Here is a 26,931-nt window from a genome sequence, read left to right on the forward strand (position 1 = left end):
TCTAAATATTGCTCAGAAGCAAACTCACAGGCATACTATCATTCCCAGTTCTTAATCCTTAACTTTCCTATTTACCTCATCAGGTTGTGTGTGGATGATTAAATGGAAATAGTGAACTGAAATTTTTTAGCTCAGGGCCTGGACACAGAAGAAAATCTACAGATTCTAATAATTTCCTCCTCACTCTTTAAGTGTGTTTCATATTTTAAATTGTAAAATCGGACCTCCAAAGAAGTGAATGTTAGTGTATTAATTTAAAAGGCTGTGTGTGATCAGGACGGTAAGGAAATAACTAAAGAAATGAGGGATGTCCGCCCTGAACAGGAAGACGTTTGGGAAGCCAACAAAGAAGTTACATAACTGTCATCTTCGATTATTTGAAGAAGAGTATAGACAAAATGACTACTTTCAATTCTGTCAACAGATGCATCATTTGACAAGTGCTCAAAAATATGTTCATGTACTCATGTACTAAGTGCTTCTCCAGAGATTAAATCAGGAACAAGAAGTCACTAAACAGTTCAATTCAGTTTGAAACAAGGATGGATTTTTAAATTAAGATATCCAAAAATGACAGATTTACACAATATCATTAAAAGTAACTAAGCAATGGGTAGAGGTTAAGTAGTTTTGCGGAGATTTTTGTAAAGGGTGGATGAATTCAGTGGTCGGCAAACTGCGGCTCATGAGCCACATGTGGTTCTTTGGCCCCTTGAGTGTGGCTCTTCCACAAAATACCACGTGCGGGCGCTACCTCGATAAGGAATGTACCTACCTATATACTTTAAGTTTATAAGATTTGGCTATTAAAAGAAATTTCGATCGTTGTACTGTTGATATTTGGCTCTGTTGACTAATGAAGTTTGCCGACCACTGCCCTAGGTGACCTTGTAAGGCCTATTCTAACTTTATGAGAGATGATACATTTTATACAGGCAATACAAAACCAGAAGTTCCATTTTCCCATTTAATTTTCACACTAAAAATAAATCCTGAAGAGTACTGAAAGAGTATGGAAGCAAAAGATCCACACAGTATCCAAAGTTATTTGTTCAACTTCATGACAGTATTTACATATCAGTTCTATCTGTCTACTAAGAGCTTAGATAAGAAACACTTTAAGTGATAAAAATTATTTTTTTGAGCAGGAAAATCAATTACATCAACAGTATCATATACATAATATACCCAATGTCATGAAAAAGAATCGGATACTATCCTTACTTTTAAAAAAAATCACTCAAAATGAATTATATAATATATGGACACTGAGAGAGCTTGAGAGTCCCAGGAAATGAGAGAGAGGAAGGAAACTACAAAAACACTGACTTCAGCAATCTGTGGGAGTGTGGGTAAACTCCAAGTCAGCTGGTATACCCCCACTCGAGAGAGCTCAGACAACCACATGAAGGAATGCTCTAGAAGCGCAGAACATCAGCCACAATTTCAGATGGTCAGTGCTAATGCAGGCTTTCAGCCCCTTGCATAGTTCTCTGGGTGGCGGAGAAAGGCATATGGAATGTTTTAGCTTCGAAAAGTGTGCTACTAGTAAAGGCTAATTCAATCAGGTAACAAACATGATTTTTTCCAAATACTCCATACGCAGGATGGGGCAAAAGTAGGTTTATAGTTGTAAGTATGCAAAACAGTGTTTATTCTTATATTATTAATTACTGCATTATCCTCCATACAAACAACTGCAAACTTACTTTTACCCCACCCTGTATCAATCTTTTATTCATTACTTTTGGTTTTATCTTGTAAAAGTGGGCAAAAAAAAAAAAAAAAAAAAAAAAAAGACACGTTGCCCCTAGCACAATGCCCCTAAAGTAGACATATGATCTGCCTGGCTAACACCCCTTACTCTAGAGAGAGCCTCCTCTCCTTACTGCATTATAACAGGACCCTTTTTCCAAAAATGTGAGGTCTAAAAACTAGGTGCGTCTTATACAGTGGTTATAGATTTTTTTTATTTGCACTGCCTGCTTTCTCGTACTTGTATGAATTTTACAATGAATAAAAGTTGAATTCAATAACTTTATGTAATAATTTTTTTTTTTTCAAATTTCGGGCCCCAAAATTAAGGTGCATCTTATACATGGAGAAATATGGTAAATCAGGACGTTCGTTCCACCTCCCTCAAAAGCAGGGCAATAGACTCAAGCCAGCCAGAGTACTCTACTCCTTGGGCTCTTCTGGTAGGACTAGTGAGGAAGACTGGCTCTTTCTGCTGTTCTGGGAAGAACTGAAATCTGGAGATGACAGTGGCTGCCATAGGAAGAGTCTGTCCATAGGATGAAGAAAGAACAGAGCTGAGGAAGGAAGAGAAAAAGAGCAAACTTTTGTTTTGCTTAAGATAGCCTAAATTAGACTTCTGGCTCTTGTAACTGTTCAAGAGCCCTAATACCTACAGTCTATTTTTATTTGCTTCTCATGGTCAAGGAGTTTTCTTGCTGCTTAATTGCACAATGAAGAGGAAGGTTACTCTCACTGTCATTCTTATAGAAGAATTTAAAAACAAAAATTTAGCTTTTATTCCAACCGTCCAAAAAACGCTCCATGGCAAATTTAAAAAATTAAGCATAGCCCTGGCCGGTTGGCTCAGCGGTAGAGCGTCGGCCTAGCGTGCGGAGGACCCGGGTTCGATTCCCGGCCAGGGCACACAGGAGAAGCGCCCATTTGCTTCTCCACCCCTCCGCCGCACTTTCCTCTCTGTCTCTCTCTTCCCCTCCCGCAGCCAAGGCTCCATTGGAGCAAAGATGGCCCGGGCGCTGGGGATGGCTCTGTGGCCTCTGCCCCAGGCGCTAGAGTGGCTCTGGTCGCAACATGGCGACGCCCAGGATGGGCAGAGCATCGCCCCCTGGTGGGCAGAGCGTCGCCCCATGGTGGGCGTGCCGGGTGGATCCCGGTCGGGCGCATGCGGGAGTCTGTCTGACTGTCTCTCCCCGTTTCCAGCTTCAAAAAAATTAAAAAAAAAAAAAAAAAAAAAAAAAATTAAGCATAGTTCACAGTTAAAACATCATCACACACATAAAAAACATAGCACTCTCTGAAAGAAACTTTGCAAATCACATATCGACAGAAGAACTTATATCCAGAACATATGACAAACATTTTTGACTGAATGAGAAGATAACCTAATTTTTAAAAAATAGGCAAAAGATTTGAGTAGACATTTTACTAAAGATATGTGAATGGATAGTAAGCACATGAAAAGATGCTAACACGATTTATCATGGAAATGAATTAAACATCATAATGAGGTACAATTTTATACCCACTAGAATTATAATACTAGTAAAAAAAAAGTAATGATACTATAACAATTGCTGGTAGAGATGCAGAGAAACAGGACTCTCTAACATTGATGGTAGAAATTCAAAATGTGCAGCCCCTTTGGAAACAGTTTGGCTGTTTCTTAAAAGGTTAAACATAAATATACCCTTCAAAAAAAATTAAAAATAAAATTTACAAGGCCTTGGCTGGTAGCTTGATAAAACAACAGCCTGGCATATAGATGTACCAGGTTCAATTCCCCATCAGGGAACATAAGAGAAGCAATCATCTGCTTCTCATCCCTCCCTCTCCCCCTTCTATCCCTCTGCCCCTCCCGCAGCCAGTGGCTCGATTGGTTCAAGTGCGGCCCTGGGCGCTGAGGATAGCTCCATTGTAGTGCATCAGCCTCAGGTGCTAAAAATAGCTTGGTACTTGAACATCGGCCCAAAATGGGGTTGCTTGGTGGATCCTGGTTGGGGCACACAGAGGGTCTGCCTATCTCCCCTCATCTCACCTAAAAAAATAAAAATAAAAACAACAAAAAAACCTCAACAACAAAACAAAAAACCTAAATAAACAAATGTATCATCCAACATAGCAGTTATACTCCTAGGTATATATCCATAAGAAATAAAAAAACATATGTCCACATAAAAACTTGTATATGAATGTTCAGTCAGATTATTCATAATAACCAAGAAAGGAAAAACAATTCAAACATCCATCATTTGGTAAATGGATAACCAAAATGTGCTATATGCCCCTAGAATGCATCAGTAAAAAGGAACTGATATGCCATAACATGATGAACTAGAAAAATATTACACCAAGTAAAAAGAATCCAAAAAGACCATTTATTGAATAATTCCATTTATATGTAATGTCTAAAAAAAGGCACATTTATGGAGACAAGATGTAAGCTAAGGTTTCCTTGAATGGCAGCACTGAGATGAGGATTTGGGCATAAGGGGTTTTACTGAAGTGATGAAAATGATTTAAAACTGGATTATGGTGATGATTACACAACACAGTAAAGTTACTAAAAATCACTGAAGTTACCAAAAGTGGGTAAATTTGATAATATGCATAAGAGACTAAAATAAATATAATAAGCAAACAGAAATCATGAACCTTGATTGGATCTCAGATCAGGGTAAAAAATAGCTATTAAAAACATTAGGTAACAAACAGGAAAATCTGAATTTGGACTAAATATTAGACAATGTTATGAATTACTACTAATTTTCTTAAATGTTAAATAGTATTATGATTATAGAGGACCATGCCTTATTTTCTGAAGATGCAAGCAGAAATACAGAGGAGAGGTTTCATGTCTCCAGCCTTCTTATAGGTTAGAAAAATAAAAGCATCTGTATTTAGAAAGATAAAGCAAATGTGGCAAGCAGTAATTGGTAATTGGTAAATAGAGGCATTCAATATACAAGTCAATATTTTTTGTAGGTTTGAAATGTTTCAAAATTCAAAGCTGGGGGGTCATTTTAAAATGTAACCAAATGTAAAAGAAATAAACAATTGAAGTTCTTTGTGCACTTCAGAAGGATACACATAGTTGATGTATAAAGACTATCATCTCTTTGGCCTATATGTTAACACAAAGAAAATAACAGAAGGAACAAATGGAAACTATGCAGAAACTTAGCAAACTAGAGCTTTATGGAAATGCTACTGGTAACAAATGTACTGCTCACAAAAATTAGGGGATATTTCAAAAAGGAACATGAAGCTATAAAATATCCCCTAATTTTTGTGAGCAGTATTCTTTTTTTGTAATAATAATTTAAGAAAAGCAACACAGTTAATTAGTTGGTGCTAAAATCTTTAAGCTACAGGTGTATCCAAGAAGACATCCTTGATGAAGATCAATACAGTCTCCTATCTGGAAGGACAACCATCCCATCTATGTCTCTTGGCTAATGTGAAGATCAAATAAGATCATGTATACCAGTGGTCTCCAAGCCCCGGTCCGTGGGCCAGTACCGGTCCGTGGGCCATTTGGTACCGGTCTGCAGAGAAAGAATAAATAATTTACGTTGTTTTATTTATATTTAAGTCTGAACGATGTTTTATTTTTAAAAAATGATGAGATTTCCTCTGTTACATCCGTCTAAGACTCACTCTTGACGCTTGTCTCAGTCCCACCCTAAAGGCCGGTCCGTGAAGATATTTTCTGACATTAAACTGGTCCGTGGCCCAAAAAAGGTTGGGGACAACTGATGTACACCAAAGTGCTAAGTTTCAGTTTTTAAAAATTTAGTCTCTTATACTTTGCACTTTCCTGGTAAGTACAATAGAAACATAGGATTATCTTTAGCATCATCTTTGGTTAATCTTGTCCCATTTATAACTAGAGTTCCTCAATTTTGTAGTCAGCACTGCATTAACAATTCTTTAAAACATTGTCAGTGTTCATTATAAATAATTTCCCTTCAGTATCCTAACAGGCATTTGTCTTACTATTTGCTATATACCACAATATGTAAAGTGTGTTTTTAACAACTTCAAGTTTTAACAGCTCGAAACTTACCAGACACACTAAGGTAAAAACAAAAATCTTAAGAATCAAAAGAAAAGTTCACCTAGAGGTTGAACATAAAATCACATTTATAGTTTTCACAATAAAGAAAACATTCTTGGAATTGGACCTTGAGAGAAAGCCATGATATGCTAAGATGTAGCTTCTTTCATAATACACAAGACAGCTTAGACGCAGCATAACAGCTGATGAAAAAAGATAGGAATTATACCCACTGGGATGGCTGTAATCAACAAGATGGACAATTACAAATGTTTGTCTTTTCCAGCTGCACTAGTGTCAGTCCTTCAGAGGAAACTAAGACTGCACTGGGGCGAGGCCTTTACTTCCTCACTTCATCCAGCCACAGTCCACTCTCAGCAGTGCCCGCCCACGCCCAACCCACAGCCTCCGTTTCCAAGCTCGTGTTCTCTACTTGGCCCCTGTCCTGAACTACAAAGAGGTGACGGTGATGGAGAATAAGATCAACGCCCTTATTAAAGCAGCTGGTGTAAATATTGAACCTTTTTCTCCAGGCTTGTTTCCAAAGGCACTGGCCATTGTCAACAGTGGGAGGGAGCATCATCTGCAACATACGGGCTGGCAGACCTGCCCCAGCAGGGAGTGCTGAAACAGCCCCCTCCACCACTGCTGCCCTGGCTGAGGAGGACAAAGTGAAAGCAAAGAGAGAAAAATCTCAGGAGTCTAATGATGACTTGGGCTTTGGTCTTTTTAACTAAACTTCTTTTGTAACATTCAATAAAAAGCTGAACTCTGAAAAAAATAAAAAACAACACAAATGACCTGACCAAACGGTGGCGCAGTGGATAGAGCAGGGGTCCCCAAACTGCGGCCCCCTGAGGCCATTTATCCGGCCCCCCACTTCCAGAAGGGGCACCTCTTTCATTGGTGGTCAGTGAGAGGAGCATAGTTCCCCTTGAAATACTGGTCAGTTTGTTGATTTAAATTTACTTGTTCTTTATTTTAAATATTGTATTTGTTCCCATTTTGTTTTTTGTTTTTTTTACTTTAAAATAAGATATGTGCAGTGTGCATAGAGATTTGTTCATAGTTTTTTTTTTATAGTCTGGCCCTCCAATAGTCTGAGGGACAGTGAACTGGCCCCCTGTGTAAAAAGTTTGGGGACCCCTGGGATAGAGCGTCGGACTGGGATGCTGAGGACCCAGGTTCAAGATCCCGAGGTCACTAACGTGAGTGGGCTCATCTGGTTTGAGCAAGGCTCATCAGCTTGAGCCCAAGGTTGCTGGCACGAGCAAGGGGTCACTCGGTCTGCTGTAGCCCTCCAGTCAAGGCACATACGAGAAATCAATCAATGAACAACTAAGGAACTGCAACGAAGAATTGATGTTTCTCAGCTCTCTCCTTTCCTTTCTATCTGTCCCTATCTGTCCCTTTCTCTGACTCTCTCTGTCTCTGCCACAAAAAACAAAAACAAAACACAAATGTTGGTGAGAGTGTGGAGAAACTGGTACACCTCACACACTGATAGTGGGAATGTAAAATAGTGTAGGTACTCTAGAAGAAGTCTGGCAGTTCCTCAAAATATATATTAAACATGAAGTTATCATAAGACCCAGTAAGTGAAAATACACATCCAGGAAAAAACATGTACATCAATATTCACAGCAGCATTATCCAATATATGTCAAAAAGTGAAAACACCCAAATGTCTATCAACTGATGAATGGATAAACAAAATGTGGTAGATCCATTCAATGGAACATTATTCAGCCTAAAAAGGAATGAGGTACTGACAGATAATGCAACACTGACAAACGCTGAAAGTATTATGTTAAGTGAAAGAAGCTACACACAAAAGACCACAATTTACTATATTATCCAGCAATTTCACTTCTGGGTTTTTATAAAAAAAACAACAAAACAAAAGCAACTAGTCAAAAAGATAGGTACAGCCCTGGCTGGCTGGCTCAGTGGTAAAGCGTTGGCCCAGCATGTGCATGTGGAAGTCCCGGGTTCAATTCCCAGCCAGGGAACACAGGAGAAGTCTCCATCTGCTTCTCCACCCTTCCTCCCTCCCTCCTCTATGTCTCTCTCTTCCCCTCCCACAGCCAAGGCTCCATTGGAACAAAGTTGGCCCCGGGCGCTGGGGATGGCTCTCTGGCCTCCACCTCAGGTGCTAGAACTGCTCCAGTTGCAACAGTGCAACGCCCCAGATGGGCAGAGCATCACCCGCTGGTGGGCTTGCCAGGTGGATCCTAGTCGGGCGCATGTGGGAGTCTGTCTCTCTGCCTCCCTGCTTCTTGTTTCAGAAAAGATACAAAAAAAAAAAAAAAGATTGATATACCCTCCTGTTCCTTGTGGTGTTATTTACAGTAACCAACGTATGGAAACAACCTAAGGGTTCATCTATGGATGAATGGATAAAGAAAATGTAAAACACACACACACACACACACACACACACACGGAATATTATTCAGCCATAAAAAAAGAATGAAATCTTGCCATTTTTGGCAACATGAATGGCACTTGAGGGCATTATGGTAATGAAATCAGTCAGCCAGAGAAGGATAAACACAGTATGATTTCACTTACATATGGATCAAAAAAAAGAAAAAGAAAGAAAACCCAAGTTTAAATGCAGATACCAGACTGGTGGTTGCCAGAGGCAGGGCAAAATGGATGAAGGAGACTAAAGGGTACAAAATTCCAGTGAAAAAATTAGTAAGTCCTGGGGTTTTAATATACAGCATGGTGACTATATGCACACACATATGTGACATATCTGAAAGTTGCGAAAAGAGTAATCTTAAAAGTTCTCATAAGGGGAAAAAGCTTGTTACTATGTATGGTAATGGATGTTAACTAGACTCACTATGGTGATCACTTCTCATTATATAATTTATATATACATATCAAATCATTAAATTGTACACCTGAAACTACCATATTTTCCTATGTATAAGATACTCCCATGTATAAGACGCACCTTAATTTGGGGGCCCGAAATTAAAAAAAAAAAAAAGTATTACATAAACTTATTGAACTCAAGTTTTATTCATCATAAAATTCATACAACTCATCACTGTCAAAACTCCTATCCATTAGCTTGTCCTTGTCTGTGTCTGATGATGAATCACTATTTTCATATATTGCCCTGTCCTCAGATCCATCTATGGCAGTGGTAGTCAACCTGGTCCCTACCGCCCACTAGTGGGCATTCCAGCTTTCATGGTGGGCGGTAGGGGAGCAACCAAAGTATAAATATAAAGATAGATTTAACTATAGTAAGTTGTTTTATAAAGATTTATTCTGCCAAACAGCGAAAATCCGACATAAAGTACTTGATAAGTAATTATTATTATATGCTTTAACTGCAGTTACAGCAAGTTAAAGCATATAATAATAATTACTTTATAAATCACCACTAGAGTGGAATCGGTGGGCGGTTAGAAAATTTTACTACTAGCAGAGATACAAAAGTGGGCGGTAGGTATAAAAAGGTTGACTACCCGTGATCTATGACATTTAAAATGCCACACTTCTACAACCACTTATAAGATGCACTCAGTTTTTAGACCCCAAATTTTTCAGGAAAGGTGCATCTTATACATGGGGAAATATGGTAATACAATGTTAAATGTCACTTCTGACTTAAAAAAGACTACATATTATATGATTCCATTTATGGACTCCAGAAATTTCCAGAATAGGCAAATCTGTACAGATGGAAGTAGTACAATTGATCCTTGAACAACACAAGTTTGAAATGCTCAGGTCAACTTAATACAAGGATTTTTCAATAAATATGTATAGTACTGTAAACTTATTTTCCACCTATGGTTGGGTGCTGGTATTCTCTGATTATGATATTCTTAATAACATTTCCTTTTCTCTTACTTCATTGTAAGAATACAGTATATATTATTTGTATATAACATATAAAAGGTTAATTGACTGTTTATGTTATTGGTAAGGCTTCCAATCAACAGTAGGCTATTAATAATTAAGTTTGAGGTGAGTTAAAAGTTATACACACATTTTCAAATGCACAGAAGTCCATGCCCATAACCCTGGCATCATTCAAAAGTCAACTGTTACTGCTTGTGTGTGTGTGTGTGTGTGTGTGTGTGTTAGACAGAATCAGGATTGATGACTCATGAGCATGGGGTTTCTTTTAGGATAATGAATATGCTCTAGAATTAGATAATGGTGATGCTTACACAAATACAACTATTGGACGGTATGCCTTAAAAAAATTTTATGGTGTGAAATTAAATGTTAATAAACTTGTTATTTTAAAATAATCCAGCCCCCTAATGTCTGCAAAATAAGGAAATGACATAATAAGGCCATTCACAGAATAAAAAATATAAATAACCAATGAATGTACAAAAAGTTCAAACAGCTGTAATCAAATAAATATGATATAACCCTCAAAAGTAAATAAAACAGATTTGCACCCCTGTTTATTGAAGCATTGTTTACAATGCCTAACATCTGAAAACAGTCCAAGTGTCCATCAGTGGACAAGTGGATTAAAAAGCAGTGGTACATATGCACAATGGAATACTATGCAGCCGTGAAAAAGGGAAATCTTACCTTTTGGGATGGCATGGATAGACCCGGAGACTATTATGCTAAGAGAAATAAATCAGGTAGAGAAAGACAACAGAGGCAGAGATGGGGTCACAGGGAGCAGAGTCAGAGGAAGATGAGGGGATGGGATCAGAGAAGGTGAGGGATTAGTGAAATTATATATACATAACACAGAGATACAAATAACAGGACAGCAAATCCCAGAGGGAAGGGAGGAGGGAGTTAGGGGGATGGAGGCAAAAGGAGTGTGAGGGTGTTATATTGAGTGGGACACTTGAATCCATGTTAACACAATAAATTAAAATTAATTAAAAAAAAGAATAGCGGAAACAATAAAAAGGAATAAAGTATATAGTAGAAAGAGATACATGTAAGAAGAGTGATAGAATTTGGGAGACATTGAAGAAATATTTTGGCATCAGTTACTTGTAAACTGAGCTGACTCGACAAGAATAAAGACACACAAGACCAATATTAAAAAAAACCTAAATAAAACAAAGACAAATATAGATTTTTATGATCTGAATAAGTTTTATTTTATTCTTAAGGATTGAAACAACTACTAAAACCCCAAGCAGCAAATAATAAAGGATTATCAACAGACAGAGAATTATCTTAGCTGTAATGTTTAGGTACTTGAAATAGGGAGATCCTGGTGACTAATAGGGTGGTGGGAAAGTTACTGATAATCCAAAGATTAAGAGACCAGGGCTGGTGTCCCAGAAACCCAAGTCCTCAGGGGATAGGCATTTTCTGCAACAGACAAAATGTCTAAGGGCAGAAAGCTGAGTGAGGGGAAACAGACTGTCTTCAGACTAAAAAAGTAGGAGTGTGAAAGGAGGAAAAAGAGGGAACAGAAAAGATCTGTCTATAACCAAGCCCTACCATCAGGATGGCAGCATACACTAGAGGGTGAGACCTAAGGGTCTTCAAGGTAAGGGAGTCCCCCCCCCCCCAAACCAAGGCTGATCTGCTGCCAGTTAGGCAGCAAGACCCAAAGAGTAAAAGGCAACATGGGTGCCAGGAAAAGTGAGGATAGACAACTGGCCATGGAATAAGTGTATTCACCAAGTGAGTGAAGAGAGCTCCTCAACACAGGGACAACAAGAGATTACTTATCAGATGCCCTGGGACAACAAAGATAAATAATAGGTCAATTGAGATTTGTAAAATTTCTTGAGAGAATCTTCTCAGCATACAGGACAAGAAATTAATAAATATCCTACCATCTAGCACACTCCTGGGAAAGGAAATACTTAGAATGGCAGAGATAGACAATGGGATATGAACTTGGGAGTTCACATATACACCCAGATAAACTTGAATAAAAATCTACAAAAAATATGCTACTTGAACTTTCTGAATGAATTAGATAGCAGTGAAATGAAAACACTGTCCAGAAGTTGGGAGACTGAGCACTGGTGTGTGTGCCTATAATTGCATGTGGGTGGAATGTGTTAAGGATGTTGGGCCAACACCTGTTTCCACATCAACACATCACTTCCAGCCAGAGAACTAGGTCTTCATAAATGAATTCTGGAGAAAGAATTGCCTCAAAGTCAGATGATCCAGGACCTACCAACTTGTCTAGAACCTCCCCAAAGCTGTGTACCCTATCTAAGCCATTCCATTGGATAAACTCATCTACAAATTTGTCCTGCCAAATGACCTACAGATTCATGGACCCAAGCCATATCAATACTAGATGAGACTAATTCATCTGCAAAACACAGAAACCACTTAAGACTATAACAGCCCAGAATGGATCCCTTAGATTTTCAGAGACCCTTAAGACCCTAGAGATCATGCTGTGGCATCCAAGACTAAGTGAAGAGGACTACAGTGAAGTGTCAAAGAACTGTGTGGAGAAGCAGAAACGAACTCAGGACGGGTTGTATGAACTGGGAAACCAGGGAGCAGTACTGACCTTTCTCATCATGGTACTTTGCTGCTGCCCACTAAGAAAGTCAACTTTTCCTGTCTCTTATCACATTCATCTCCATTAAGTAGCTCATATAAAGATAGTGAAGAACTGCAGTCTTTGAAAGGCATAGCCATAGCTAAATTAAAATACAAATATACAACTTTGTATATCCACAGAGAAGTTAATACAACAAAGCAATCAACATATCAATTAAAGACACTATGATACAGTTACTTAACACTATTCTGGAGATATTAATCAATGCTATGAGATAAGATAAACAATAAGTGGCATAAATAGAAAAGGGATAAAATTTCTATCTAGAGGTGACAGGACAGTATCTGGGTCTAAGAGATGCAATGATTAAAGTAACTCAAACAATAAGGATTCAGCAAGGCAGCATGAAATCTCCAGGGGTCAGCAATATTCTTACACCTGAACAATAACCAGTTAGAAGACAGACTGGATAAGAAAACTCTATACTGCCTGACCAGGCAGTGGCACAGTGGATAAAGCGCTGGACCGGAACACGGAGGACCCAGGTTCAAAACCCCAGGTTACTGGCTTGAGCGCAGGCTCATCCGTCTTGAGTGCGGGATCGCTGGCTTGAGCATGGGATCATAGACATGACCCCATGGTCTCTTGCTTGAAGCCCAAGGTTGCTGGCTGGAGCTCAAGGTCACTGGCTTGAGCAAGGGGTCACTTGCTCTGCTTTAGTCCCCTGGTCAAGGCACATAGGAGAAAGCAATCAATGAACTAAGGTTACGCAAGAAAGAACTGATGCTTCTCATCTCGCTCCCTTCCTGGTTATCTGTCCCTCTCCGTCTCTCTTACATATACACACAAAAAGAAAATTCCACAGTAACAAAAAAATAAAACCTATAAATAAACTTACATGTTCAAAACTTATATGAAGAAAACTATAAACCATTCCTCAAGATTTAAGAAAATGAGCCTAACTGGTGGTGGCGCAGTGGATAGAGTGTGGACCCAGGATGCTGAGGTCCCAGGTTTGAAACCTGAGGTTGTGGGTTTGAGCGCAGGCACATCAGCTTTTGTATGGGTTGTCAGCTTGAGTGTGGGATCATTGACATGATCCCATGGTTGCTGGCTTGAGCAAGGGGTCACTGGCTTGGCTGGAGTACCCCTGCTTTGCCAAGGAATGCATAAGCAATCAATGAACAACTAAAGTGATGCAACTACAAGTTGATGCGTCTCATATTCCTCTCTCTCACTAAAAACAAAACAAACAAAAAAAGATTTAAGAAAATGAAGACATCATTTTTTCTAGGTTAAGATGTCTCAACACCACCAATAAGTTAAATCATAAGTTTGATGTGAGCCCAGTAAAAATGAGTTTTTTAATGGCCTTAGACAAACAGATGCTAAAGTTCACATGAAAAAATAAAACATGCAAGGTTATAATGAGTTATAACAGCAGACTATGTAGTTCTACAAGATATTAACTCATACCACAAAACCTCTACAATTAAAACAGTATGGTACTGGTACATAAACAGTGAAACAATCCAATAGAATAAATTATACCCAATTACATAAAGAAATCTTTTCTAAGACAAAGGGGGCAAAAAATTTTTGTTTATGTTTGTTCACTTATTAATAAATGGCACTGGACAACTGGATGATCACGTGGAAAAAAAAATGCATTCCTCAAACCACATATAAAAATATACTCCAAATAGATCAGAGAATTGTGAAAAAATGAAACTCTATTAGTACTGGAAGCATAAGTGAATTCCTCTATAACCTGGTAGGAAAAGGCTTTCTAACTATGGCTAAAAATCCAGATATGATAAATTTAACATTAATATACTCAACTATTCAAAAACAAACTTTTGCATGTAAAAAACAAAAACAAAAAAACCCACCATAAGCAATGCCAAAAGATGAGTGGGTAAAATATTTGCAACATATGTCCAAGTTAAATGGTTTTTTTATTATTATTATTATTATTATTAGCATCAGAGAGAGCCAGACAGACACAGAAAGGGAGAAAAATTAGAAGCATAACCCATAGTTGCAGCTCCTTAGTTATGCATTGATTGGTTTCTCATCTGTGCCTTGACTGCAGGGCTGTAGCAGAGCAAGTGACCCCTTGCTCAAGCCAGTGACCTTTGGGCTGAAACCAGCAACGAGGGGGTCATGTCTACGATCTCATGCTAAAGCCAGCGACCCTGCACTCAAGCCAGTGACCTTGGGGTTTCAAACCTAGGTCCTCACCATCCCAGGCTGATGCTCTATCTACTGCGCCTAGTCAGGCCTAATATTCTTAAATATAAAGAACTTTTGCCCTGGCTGGAGAGCTCAGTTGGTTAGAACATTGTCCCAAAGTGCAGAGGTTGCTGGTTTGATACCTAGTCAGGGCACATACAGGAACAGATTGATGATGGTCCTGTCTCTCTCTTTCTTTCTCCCACCTCTCCCAATAAAAATAAACATTAAAAAAAAAGAACTTTTAAAATCTGAGGAAATAAAGACCAAAAATTAATAGAAAGTAGGCAACATGACCAGATCATATTTTTTTTCTTTTTGCAACATAGACACAGAGAGAGACAGAGAGAGACAGAGAGAGGAACAGACAAGGACAGACAGACAGGGAGAGAAATGAGAAGCATCATCTTTGTTGCGGCACCTTAGTTGTTCATTGATTGCTTTCTTATATGTGCCTTGGGGGGGGGGGGGCTACAGCAGAGTGAGTGACCCCTTGCTCAAGCCAGCGACCTTGGGTTTCAAGCTAGTGACCATGAGGTCATGTCTATGATCCCATGCTCAAGCCAGCGATCCTGCGCTCAAGCCCTCGACCTCGTACTCAAGCCGGATCATGACCTTGGGATTTTGAGCCTGGGTCCTCCGTGTCCCAGTCCAACACTCTGCTCTATCCACTGCACCACCGCCTGCTCAGTCGACCAGATTGTATTTTTTTTAAACATTTACCAGCCAATATTTAATGCAAATAGTATATAGTCAGAGTTTTTAGTTTGTCTGTTTGAATCAGTAGGGAAATATTTTCCTTTTTATTGGGAAGCTATTCTTTTAACTTTCTTTAAATATTTTAAAATTATTTGTTATTAATGTTTCCTGCTTTGTCTTTTTATTCGTATTATATTTTCATCTTCAGATTCCAGGGTTTTCTCTCTCTCTTTTCTCTCTTTCCTCTCTCTCCTTCCCTTCCTCCTTCCTTCCTTTCTTCTTTCCTTCCTCTCTCCCCTTTATCTTTTTATTGACTTTAATTTACTGTTTACATCAAGTGTCCCACCGAATACATCCCCCCCACCCTCGTGTTCCCCTCAACATCCCCCCTCCCCTCTTCCCTCCAGGATTTGCTTTCCTGCTCTCTATAATGCTGTATTATGTATATATAATTTCACCAATCTCTTTCCCTTCTCTGACCTCATCCTCTCATCCCCTTTCCCTCTGGTCTTTTTGATCCCGCCTCTCCCCATACGTATTCTGTTCCTCAGTTCACATTGTTCATTGGATTCCTCAAATGAGTGAAGTCATATGATATTTGTCTTTCTCTGCCTGGCTTATTTCACTTAACATAATAATCTCCAGGTCTATCCATGTTGTTGCAAAAGGTAAGAGTTCCTTCTTTTTAATGGCCACATAATATTCCATTGTATATATGTACCACCGCTTTTTAATCCACTCGTCCACTGACGGACACTTGGGCTGTTTCCAGATCTTGGCTATTTGGAACAATGCTGCCATAAACATGGGGGTGCATTTCTTCTTTTGAATCAGTGATTTGGCAGTCTTAAGATATATTGCTAAAAGTGGGATAGCTGGGTAAAAAGGCAGTTCCATTTTTAATTTTTTGAGGAATCTCCATACTGTTTTCCATAGTGGCTGCACCAGTCTGCATTCCTACCAGCAGTGCAGGAGGGTTCCCTTTTCTCCACACCCTCATCAGCACTTATTATGTGTTGTTTTGTTGATGAGTGCCACTCTGACTGGTGTGAGGTGATATCACATTGTGGTTTTATTGGGTTGGGGAATAAGTTTGTAGCGTTTTTATATTTTCTTTTATTTTACAACGATTTGTTTGCTGTTTGGCAAAGGGTAAGTATTCAATCGATAAAACTCTTTCTGCTCTACAAAACTATGTTAATTGTATTTTGAGTTTTTTAATTTTTTATTAGTTTTGAGGCTTAGAAATGGAATACCCAGGAGGCAAAAATCAACATTTTCGACACCTGCTCTTCTTTGCTTTTCATCGAGGTCAAGAAGCTGCCGAAGCAGCCCAGGACATTTGCGACGTGTATGGAGAAGGTGTCATAGGCGAGTCTACAGCACGGAAATGGTTTGCAAAGTTCAAAAATGGCGACTTTGATGTCGATGACACATCCCGCAGCGGAAGGCCTTCTGAATTCGATGAAGAACATCTCAAATCACTTTTGAAGGAGAACGGTCGCCAAACCAGTCGTGAATTGGCGGAAAAAATGAACTGCGATCATAAAACGATTCTCAATCACCTTCATTCAATGGGATTTACCGAAAAATTGGGAGCCTGGGTGCCTCACGAGCTCAACGAAAAAAACAAAGAAAGTCGCCTTCAAATTGCTTCTCAGCATCTCGCCCACCATCGAGCAACACGCAGTCATAAACAGCGCTTTTTGTACCGAATCGTCACGGGAGATGAGAAATGGTGCCTATACATCAATATGAAGCAAAGAAAGGAGTGGGTGGCTCCAGGAGATATGCCAAAGCCGAGAGTCAAGCCGGACCTTCATCCAAAGAAGATCATGATATGTGTTTGGTGGGACTGGGAGGGCATGGTGCACTGGGAAATGCTCGAAAAGAATGCCACGGTCAACAAGGAGCTCTACATTGCCCAGCTACACCGCGTGAATGAGGCTATTCGACTGAAAAGACCTGATCGACATGGTCAAACCATACTCCTTCACGACAACGCCAGGCCCCATGTTGCACAAGTCGTCAAAGCCGCACTCCAAGAGCTCGAATGGGAGGTCCTTCAGCATCCGCCGTATTCTCCGGACCTTGCACCGGACCTTGCACCGACAGATTACCATCTTTTCCGCTCCCTGTCAAACCATATGAAGGGCGTTACCTTCGATAACAAAGAGGTCCTTAAAAACTGGCTCAACAACTTCTTTGACACCAGACCAGGCGATTTTTGGCGGAACGGCATCAACAAATTGGTCGAGAGGTGGGAAGAGGTTGTAAACAGCAACGCGAATATATGATTAACTTATTGATATAATTAGTTTTTTGTTTAAATAAGTCTTCGGTAAAAATGCTACGAACTTATTCCCCAACCCAATAATTTGCATTTCTCTAATGATTAGTGATGTTGAACATTTTTTCATCTGTCTATTGGCTATCTGTATGTCCTATTTGAAGAAGTGTCTATTCATTTCTTTTGCCCATTTTTTGAATGGATTATCTTCCTGGTGTTGAGTTTTACAAGTTCTTTATAAATTTTGGTATTAGAAATTTAAATACCCCTTTTAAGACGTACTGTCAAATATGTTCTCCCATTGTGTGGTTTGTCTTTTTATTTTGTTCATATCTTTAGCAGTGCAAAAGCTTTTTAGTTTATAATTTAAAAATGTAAAAAATGGTCTTTAAACAAAAAAAAATTGTTCAATTCACTTGTAGTAAGAAGATACAAAATAAAACTACATACACAAGGACACCATGTCTCACCTTTCAGATTGGCAGAAATTCAAATGCATGGCAACATATTCTGTTGGTCAGACTGGAACTCAATTTTTAAGTGAGAGAAGAGGAGATTGAGAAACAGACTCCTACATGCTCCCTGACCAGGATCCATCCAGCAACCCATGTGGAGCGGATGCTAGGACCAACCAAGCCACTGGCTGAGAGGGGAAAAGAAAGAGAAGTGGAGAGGGAGAGGAAGAGAAGCAGACGGTTGCTTCTCATGTAAGCCCTGACCAGTAACTGAACCTGGGATGTCCGCATGCCATGCCTCAGCCAACTGGCCAGGCTTTGGCACTCTTTTTTCCCCCCTGTAATACAAAAGGTATAGTGTATAGAAAGGAGACCTAACTGGGGTGATGAACACATAATACAATATACAGATGATGTGTTACGGACCTTGATTCTTGAGTTCAGCAAAGAAAGAATTCATAGCCAGGCACTCAAATTATTAAAGTTTATTTAGAAAGTTACAGAGGTAGTAAAAGTAAACTATAGAAGAAATAGGCTAAGGAAACAAGGTGCAGAGGCAAAAGAAGGGCCTTTGGAACTTAGGAGGAGGGGCAAAGGTTACACACCTGGAGGGAAGAAGAGGGAGAAGGGGAAGGTGCAGGTATGCTCAGAGAGGAAGAATACAAAGACTGTCGCTCTCTTGTACACTACTGGTGGAAATTCAAAATGGTACTACTACATAGGGAGAGAAATTTGGCAATAGCTAATAAATCTTATACATGCATTTATCTTGACAATGTAGCTCCAACTATATAAAAATACATATATGCAACATTTTTCGTTATAACATCATTATAATGTACCTGTAATAAAAAAATACTGCACTGGACCATCAGACTGGGACGCGGAGGACCCAGGTTCAAAACCCCAAGGTTGCCAGCTTGAGCTCAGGCTCATCTGGTTGGGCAAGGCTCACTAAGCTTGAGCCCAAGGTCACTGGCTTGAGCACGGGGTCACTTGGTCTACTGTAGCCCCCAGTCAGGGCACATATGGGAAACCAATCAATGAACAAGTAAGGTGCCGTAACAAAGAATTGATGCTTCTCATGTCTCTCCCTTCTTGTCTGTCTGACCCTATCTGTCCCTCTCTCTGTATCTGTCTCAAAACAAAACAAAAAACTGGAAATTACTTGAATGTACAGAATGGTTGAATAAACCATGGTACATACAATGGAGTATTATGCAATTAAGAATAAAAGTTACTTAATTTATGTGTATCAGTTTTTCAAATACCTTCTAAATTATTAGGACATAAATACATATTAAGTTGTTTGGACTTAACTAATAAAATATTAAACCATTATGTGTTTCTTTTTGACCTAGGGATGCTCTGAAAAAATTACTGAAATAAGGCTGCCATAAACTGAGAAAGTTTGGGAACTTCTGATAAAGGCCTGTGGAGGCTTTTAAGAATGTATGTCTCTGTAGTTATAAGGTTACTGTGGATCATGGTTAACAAAATTTACAACAGGCTAATGAAGGCACCATCCACAGTATAGTAAGAAATGTAATAGACTTTATGGTGGCATATAAAAGGAGCAACGAGCCTAGTCTTGAAAGTTGTTGCTTGCGTTTGTTTTTTCCCAAGGAATGATGTCAAGAGAAAGAATTTAATCAAGACACAATTTTTGGAGACATATATAACCTAAGCTGACTTCTGAAGGACCAGTAGTAGTATACTAGACCAGGGGAAGGAGTGGCTAGAATTACAGGAAGAGGAAATGGGAGACTGAGAAAATGCTCAATTCCAGAAGGCTGGTATTGCTGGAACTGAATATCCTGGAAGAGAAAAGATGAGGCTATGGGGTTAAGGAAGAAGTACCAGGTAGATCTTAAAGGTTTTGTATATGAGATTAAGATAAAAGGCGTTTGGATTTCATTTGTGGGCAAGAAGGAGCTGCAGAAGAGTTTCAAGCAGAAGAGTATCATGACTGATCTAATGAAGTATAGAGAAAAGAGTGGGTTGGGGGAAGCAATGGGAGGCTAAAAGGCTGCCACACTAATCCAGAGTAGATCTAGAAGAGCAGCTGAACTAAAGCATTTGCAATCAGTGGTGTGGCAACCTCCATTTTCAATGCATTACTAGCTACTAAACTGCTTAACAACATAGAAGCAGAGATCCTGATGACCACAATCATAATCTTTGTGAAGACCTAGGATCTTTGCTTTACCTTCACAATGCATTTGGGAGTAGAGGTCATTTCACAATCTTGCTGTTTTATTCTTCAAGGTGACACTGTCAAACCCTGATATTTAGCTTCAATAAATGAATTCATCAATGAAACTAAATCCCACACTTTAAAGAGATTATGTGCGTCAGGGTTATAGCTATTGCATTTCACAGAGAACTCTAGCTGTGAAAGCCTTTCAGAATTGTATTATAATATTTTATGGAAACATGTCATATTTGGCTTGTCGAGACAGCCCTCTGACCACTGAGGAATTAAGTCTTCACCTTCAGGTATAATTAAATCAAAGATACAAATTCTCTTCCAAAATTTATTCACGTCTTTTAAAAACCCAGAGCTTTAATTTTACTTTTTCTACATTATAATCAAATCCTAATGAGTACAATAAAGTGTCTTAGAGCTAAAGAGAAAACAAAGAATAACTGCTACTAATGAGGGCTAGATAATCAGCTGTTTTTTACATAGAGCTATGTAGTTTTTTAAAAACCAAGAGATAAACACATACTAAAATGTTTTAATTAAGCCTATATAAAAGTGCTTCAAGCCCTGGCAGGCTTGCTTAGTAGGTTAGAGCATTGTCCCAATATGCCTAGGTTCTGGGCTAATCCCCAGTCAGGGCACACACAAGAATCAATCAATGAATGAAAAATAAGTGGAACAACAATCGATATTCCCTCTCTCTCACCTCCTCTCTCTCTAAAATCAATTTTAAAAAATTTAAAAGTGGAGGGACAAATATTGGGTTGGGGAATAAGTTCGTAGCGTTTTTTACCGAAGTTTATTTAAGCAAAAAACAATAATTATATCAATAAGTTAATCAATTATATATTCGCCGTTGCTGTTTACAACCTCTTCCCACCTCTCGACCAATTTGTTGATGCCGTTCCGCCAAAAATCGCCTGGTCTGGTGTCAAAGAAGTTGTTGAGCCAGTTTTTAAGGACCTCTTTGTTATCGAAGGTAACGCCCTTCATATGGTTTGACAGGGAGCGGAAAAGATGGTAATCTGTCGGTGCAAGGTCCGGAGAATACGGCGGATGCTGAAGGACCTCCCATTCGAGCTCTTGGAGTGCGGCTTTGACGACTTGTGCAACATGGGGCCTGGCGTTGTCGTGAAGGAGTATGGTTTGACCATGTCGATCAGGTCTTTTCAGTCGAATAGCCTCATTCACGCGGTGTAGCTGGGCAATGTAGAGCTCCTTGTTGACAGTGGCATTCTTTTCGAGCATTTCCCAGTTCTTCATCGAATTCAGAAGGCCTTCCGCTGCGGGACGTGTCATTGACGTCAAAGTCGCCATTTTTGAACTTTGCAAACCATTTCCGTGCTGTAGACTCGCCTATGACACCTTCTCCATACACGTCGCAAATGTCCTGGGCTGCTTCGGCAGCTTCTTGACCTCGATGAAAAGCAAAGAAGAGCAGGTGTCGAAAATGTTGATTTTTGCCTCCTGGGTATTCCATTTCTAAGCCTCAAAACTAATAAAAAATTAAATAACTCAAAAATACAATTAACATAGTTTTGTAGAGCAGAAAGAGTTTTATCGATTGAATACTTACCCTTTGCCAAACAGCAAACAAATCGTTGTAAAATAAAAGAAAATATAAAAACGCTACGAACTTATTCCCCAACCCAATATAAGGTGATAGAAAATGAGCTGACTTTGGGTAATGGGTATATAACATTACCAACAGTTCAAATGCTATGGAAATGTTCACCTGAAATCTATGTACTCTTATTATCAATGTCACCCTGTTACAGTTAATTTAATAAATAAAATTGTAAAATTAAAAAAAAACCCACTGGCTTGGGAAGAGTGAAGAGAATTCTTCTGGCACTGAATAGCAATTAGACCCTTACAAGACTTCTGCGCTCTTTAAGTCTCCATATTAAACCCAGAGAGAAAATATTTGGACTAAAATGGTAAGAGACCCAGTCCACCTTTGCCTTTTTTTTTTTTTAACCATTCTTCCCATTCCCCCACAATCTCTCCTCTACCTCCTCAGTGAAAAGAAGAAAAAGCAACATTCATTCAGGAAATTTTACAACAAATAGGTTTCCAAAAGTACTCTCAAATATCAAATATTTCAGAGGTAGAAAGCAGTCATCACACACCAGAGATGAATTCCTAATACTCTCTTTCTCTAGGACACTTACATGAACAATGCCCAACATTTTTTCTTCACAGCACACACAGGTGATAATGCTGTACTAGTTGGCACACTAGAGACACAAGAGTGGCTACTGTCTGAGGCCACCTGGCTGGGTTACTAATAACCCCAGGTCTCACTTGATGACCGTGTGATAAGATCAGTACCTTCGCCTTCCGGAATCTCATTTTATTCAACCTTTTAGGATTAACTGCAATACACAGCTCTATCTGAAATAGTTATTTTCAAATTCAGATTCAACTACACACTACCTGCCTAGCTACCTGCAAATAACTTCATTTAGTCAAGTGTAGGAAAACTACCTATCTTACAGCAGTATTGTGGAGATTAGAAATAATATAAGTAAAGCTCTTATCACAGTGCTTGGCAGGCAATCAATGCATGAGGACTGTTATTATAAGGAGGGCTGATGAATTCAAAAAGGGAAATCTGACCTTTGTACAGTGGTAATGTCAATGAGGTAAGAAATTGCAGGCTTCCCTCTCCTTAGTGTCTAAGAATTAAACATATTTTATAAAACAATGGAAACCATGTACTATTACCCTATATATTTCTTCAAAATTATACTCTTTTCCCTCATTAACAGCCTCTTATTCTAGTACTTTAAAAGTGACTGTCCTTGCCACCCAATTAGTAAAGGTTACTAGTACATTATTACAGATGCAAGACATTATACTGGTACATTTATTTACATTCTGTAGAAGATGAGGTTGGAAAACCAGTGCAGGATCACCACCAGATATTTGTAAAGGAGAGAAGGTATCAGCACTTATTTGGGCCTCCATAAAGTGAAAATAACCGAACTATCTATAGACAAAATTTACCTCCCCCCCACACACACATACACAAATGGTAGAGAAATTCTTTCCTGTAATTAGTCCTTTTCCCTCGGAAAGCCTTGGAAAGGAAGTATTGTTTGAAGAACTGCTTCAAAATAGATGAGAAAATTACTACACACTTAGCAGACACACTAGAGAACAGCATCTGGATCTCTGAAAAGAAATGTGAATATGGCTATAGGTAAATTACACCAAGGTCGAATCAGTATGCCAGAAGATTTCATGTATCCAGGAAAAATGAGCCACTATAAGCAATTCTGTGATGTATCACACTTTCCAAACAGTGGTAACTCCCAATTTCCTCTTTTTAAGATAGGGTATGGTTATCAACTCCAAACTTAAACCTACTATCACCAGAAAATGTTTGATAACCTTGGCAAATATGCTCAAGTAGTAAACCTTTAACAATGAAATACAAATTATTATAATGCCCAGTCACAGTAACTGAAATATAATTTTAACCTTTCAGAGGTTATAGTTTTTGTAAGTTCAGCAAAGGATTCTTTTTGAATTGTTCTTTGACCATGCTAAAGAACAGACAAAGCAAAGTCTGCATGTATCAAGAAACAACAAAAACAAAAACAAAAATCTGAGCCCAATAATAAACAGGTAAATGATTCCTGGAAGGCAGCTGTGAGCTCACCTACACATTCATTCATTCAATGAAGAAATGAATGAGCGACTTCTACATTCAAGGCCACATTCAATGGAAAGAGATGAGTAACACATGGCTTCTGCCCTGAAGAAATTCAAAGTCTAAAAATAATGTTTTAGAGTCTCAGAGTCATTTTATGGTAACATTGTACTAGTAAAGTCAGAAAAACATAAACTAGTAAGATATATTTAAATAGATTAATAACCATTAGCTAAAAGGAATACCTTTTACTGTGAGTTCACTAATAAAATGTTACTCAATTTTTGGAACATGATTAAAGTTGTAATTTACTTTCAGGACACGAATTAACTTATAACACATGTTTTTATAAAGGTTTCCCCCGCTATCACCACCAAACACAATTTATAAATTAGGTGTTTTGCAGCATGACCTGTATGTAGGGCGTGGCACTGGCGTTCTCACACACCCTCCAATGGCACTTGGATGAGCTCTCACAAATCTGGACATTCTGGTTTCCGTGCAAAGGCCAGTTAACTCTTTAATTCTCCATAAACCTTAAAACAACACCGCGTGGTCACCCCGGCCCGCTTACACACATATACCAGGCTAACGCATACCAACCACATCTTTGACTTCTGGAAAAATCTTTCGGAACGGACTACAGAGGAAACACCGCTCCCTCAAAATATCTTATATTCTTCCTTGTTTTAGAGGCTGATTACCCGAGTACGGGCGAAACCTGTGCAAGAGCCCAGAACCAGCTATTCAGTGCGGAAAATCTAATGACTCGAGTATGAAAAAGTCTTTCTTTTAACTGGCACAACACCCCGGCGGAGACGCTTAAATAGCAACAACTCGGGTATAGGCACGGAGTTGAAAGAACGCGAGGGAGGGAAAAGGGGCGGGGTGAGGCGCGGGACTTCGGCGGCGGTGGGTCTTCTGGTCGCGGGCACCGCCCAGACGGGGTCTTCCACGCGTAGGAGCGGAGATGCGGGATGACCTTCCGACGCGGCCAACTTGAAAGGGGTGCTCAGTGCGGGGACGTCGCCGCAGCCGCTCGCCCTCTGGGGTACATTCGCCCGCAAAGCGGCGAACACGGCGCCCAGATTGCACCCGGGCTCATCCCCCGGCAGAACGGGGATATGCAGTCTCCGCGGCGGGCCCAGCGCCCCGGCCTCGGCCCGCCACCCCTCCGGCGGCCCACACTCCTCCCGGGTGGCCAGGGCGGGCATCGCTCACCTGCACCGCAAACCAGTCCGCCGCCCCGCGGGCACCGGAAGCCGCAGGCTCCGGCGAAGAGTACTCAGCCCTCTCTGAGAGGCTCCGCGCCGGGAGCAGCAGCAGCAGCAGCAGGAAGAGTCCGCCGGGCGCGACGGAGTCTCGGAGGCAGGAGGAGGAAAAGAAGGATGGGAAGGAGGAGGAGGACTCCGGGCGCCCGCTCACAGGAGTCCCACCCTCCTCCTGGCCGCTCTGCAGCAGCGGCTGCAAGCACTTCCGGGGCACTAGATAGTGGGGCGGGGCCGGAGAAGGCGGGACTTCCTGTTCTTCGGCTGAGCGGAGGGCGGGGGCGCCCCAGCTGGAGAACAATGGCTGGGAGGGCGCGGGTGTGCCCGCTTCCGCAGGCGGCTGGGCTGCGCTGCTTGTGGGGCGGCCCCACCCCCAGTTCCGTGCGCCCAACCAGATGAAGTCACCACCCCGGGGCCGGGAGTGGCCGCGTCCTGTGGAGTTTCCAGGGCGGCGTCGGCGCTGCGACGTCCCTGTCTTCTGGGGGCCAGGAGGGATTCTTGGGGAAAGGAGGAAGCCAAGGACGCCATCTTGCTGCTAGGGCGCAGCCCCTTCTCCCGGGGCGTCCCGGGGCGGAGGTTTTAGGGTCGGCGACATGGCTGTTCGCGGTCGAATTCTGGGAGAGAGGTCATTGGCCGCTCCTGGCTTCCTATCTAACGTCCGGTCCGTGGAGAAGTCACCCACCCCTTGGATGGTTTGGAGCCTTTTCTGGGGGCTCGAGCCCCTACAGCGCTGCAGGTCTGGCGTGGTGCTGAGATCATCCTGCGGCCCCCCTTTGACTTGGTTGCTTGAGTTGGAAGTGCTTCCACAAAATCGGTTCCTTTGTATAAATCCTCCCACGGGTTGGACATACATCATTTGCCTAACGTTTGTTAGCAACTACAGAGACTTAGCTCTTGAGCTCTTTTCTCTTTCTACTCTGCCTGCAAATTGAGTATCAATTCCGTGTGTGGCACGACCCATTCAGTGGGTAGACACACAGGAAGCATAGTTATGATCGGAAGTGTGATGTACCAAGGTGTACAGAGGAAAAATAGATGACTAATACTTCGTTAAAGATAAATAGGGGTTTACCAGCACAGAAGTAGGGGATGAGATAGCAAATCCAGATCCTACCAAAAAAGTCATGCATCACTGGGACGAATAATGTGTTGAGCAATCTGCTTGGTGATTACAGGACCTAAAAGTTCTAGTCTGAGCTTCTGAAAAAGATGAGGCTGGAGAAGCAGATAGGAGCCAAATCATGAGAACTATCTTTTCCTGCCATAGTGAGGCAAAGGCCATTACAGAAATCAAGAAGGGAAAGGATGAAAGGACCATTATGTGAGTGTCAGTGACCATACAAAGATATATTCCTAAAGTATTTGGGCCCAATCAACTGATTTTGATCATTTATTGCTGGGGTCAGGTTGGGTAAGAGAAGGGGAGTAGCGATGATCCTGTTTTGCCCTTTAGGGAGGATAAAGGTAGATTTTACCAAATAAGGAGGGCGGGGTTTGGGGAGGTAAAAGGGTGCAGAAATGAGTGCCATTTTGGACATGGTCTGTTTGAAATATCAGTGGTGCGTCAAATGTCAGTTCCTATGTGAGTCTAGTGCTCTGGGGAGGATCTAGGCTAAATTTAGAAAAACCTTAGGTTTCTATTACCACATCCAGGCAGACGGCAGTCGCACTTCATTGAGCAGTTTCAAAACCACTTCTCCTTTCTCCCTAAGTTTCTTGGGAAAATTGTGGAAATGTCGCATTGAAAAAGTCCCCCGCTGGTGATTTATACCCATGTTTAGATTAATACTCAAATGCTTAATGATC

The 26,931-nt window shown here is 40.5% G+C and overlaps 1 protein-coding gene across 1 annotated transcript in view; it reads right to left on the bottom strand.

The window, feature by feature from the left end:
• The window catches only part of RALA (RAS like proto-oncogene A), an 84,384-nt gene extending 59,049 nt beyond the window's left edge, over window positions 1–25,335 (bottom strand). The window contains exon 1 of the mRNA XM_066342374.1: window positions 25,079–25,335. The gene's annotated coding sequence lies outside the window, so the exon portion shown is untranslated. The remainder of the gene's footprint in view (window positions 1–25,078) is intronic.
• Between the last annotated feature and the right edge of the window lie 1,596 nt (window positions 25,336–26,931).

This window comes from Saccopteryx leptura, chromosome 6, assembly GCF_036850995.1.
Source record: "Saccopteryx leptura isolate mSacLep1 chromosome 6, mSacLep1_pri_phased_curated, whole genome shotgun sequence".
Classification (NCBI taxonomy): Eukaryota; Metazoa; Chordata; class Mammalia; order Chiroptera; family Emballonuridae; genus Saccopteryx; species Saccopteryx leptura.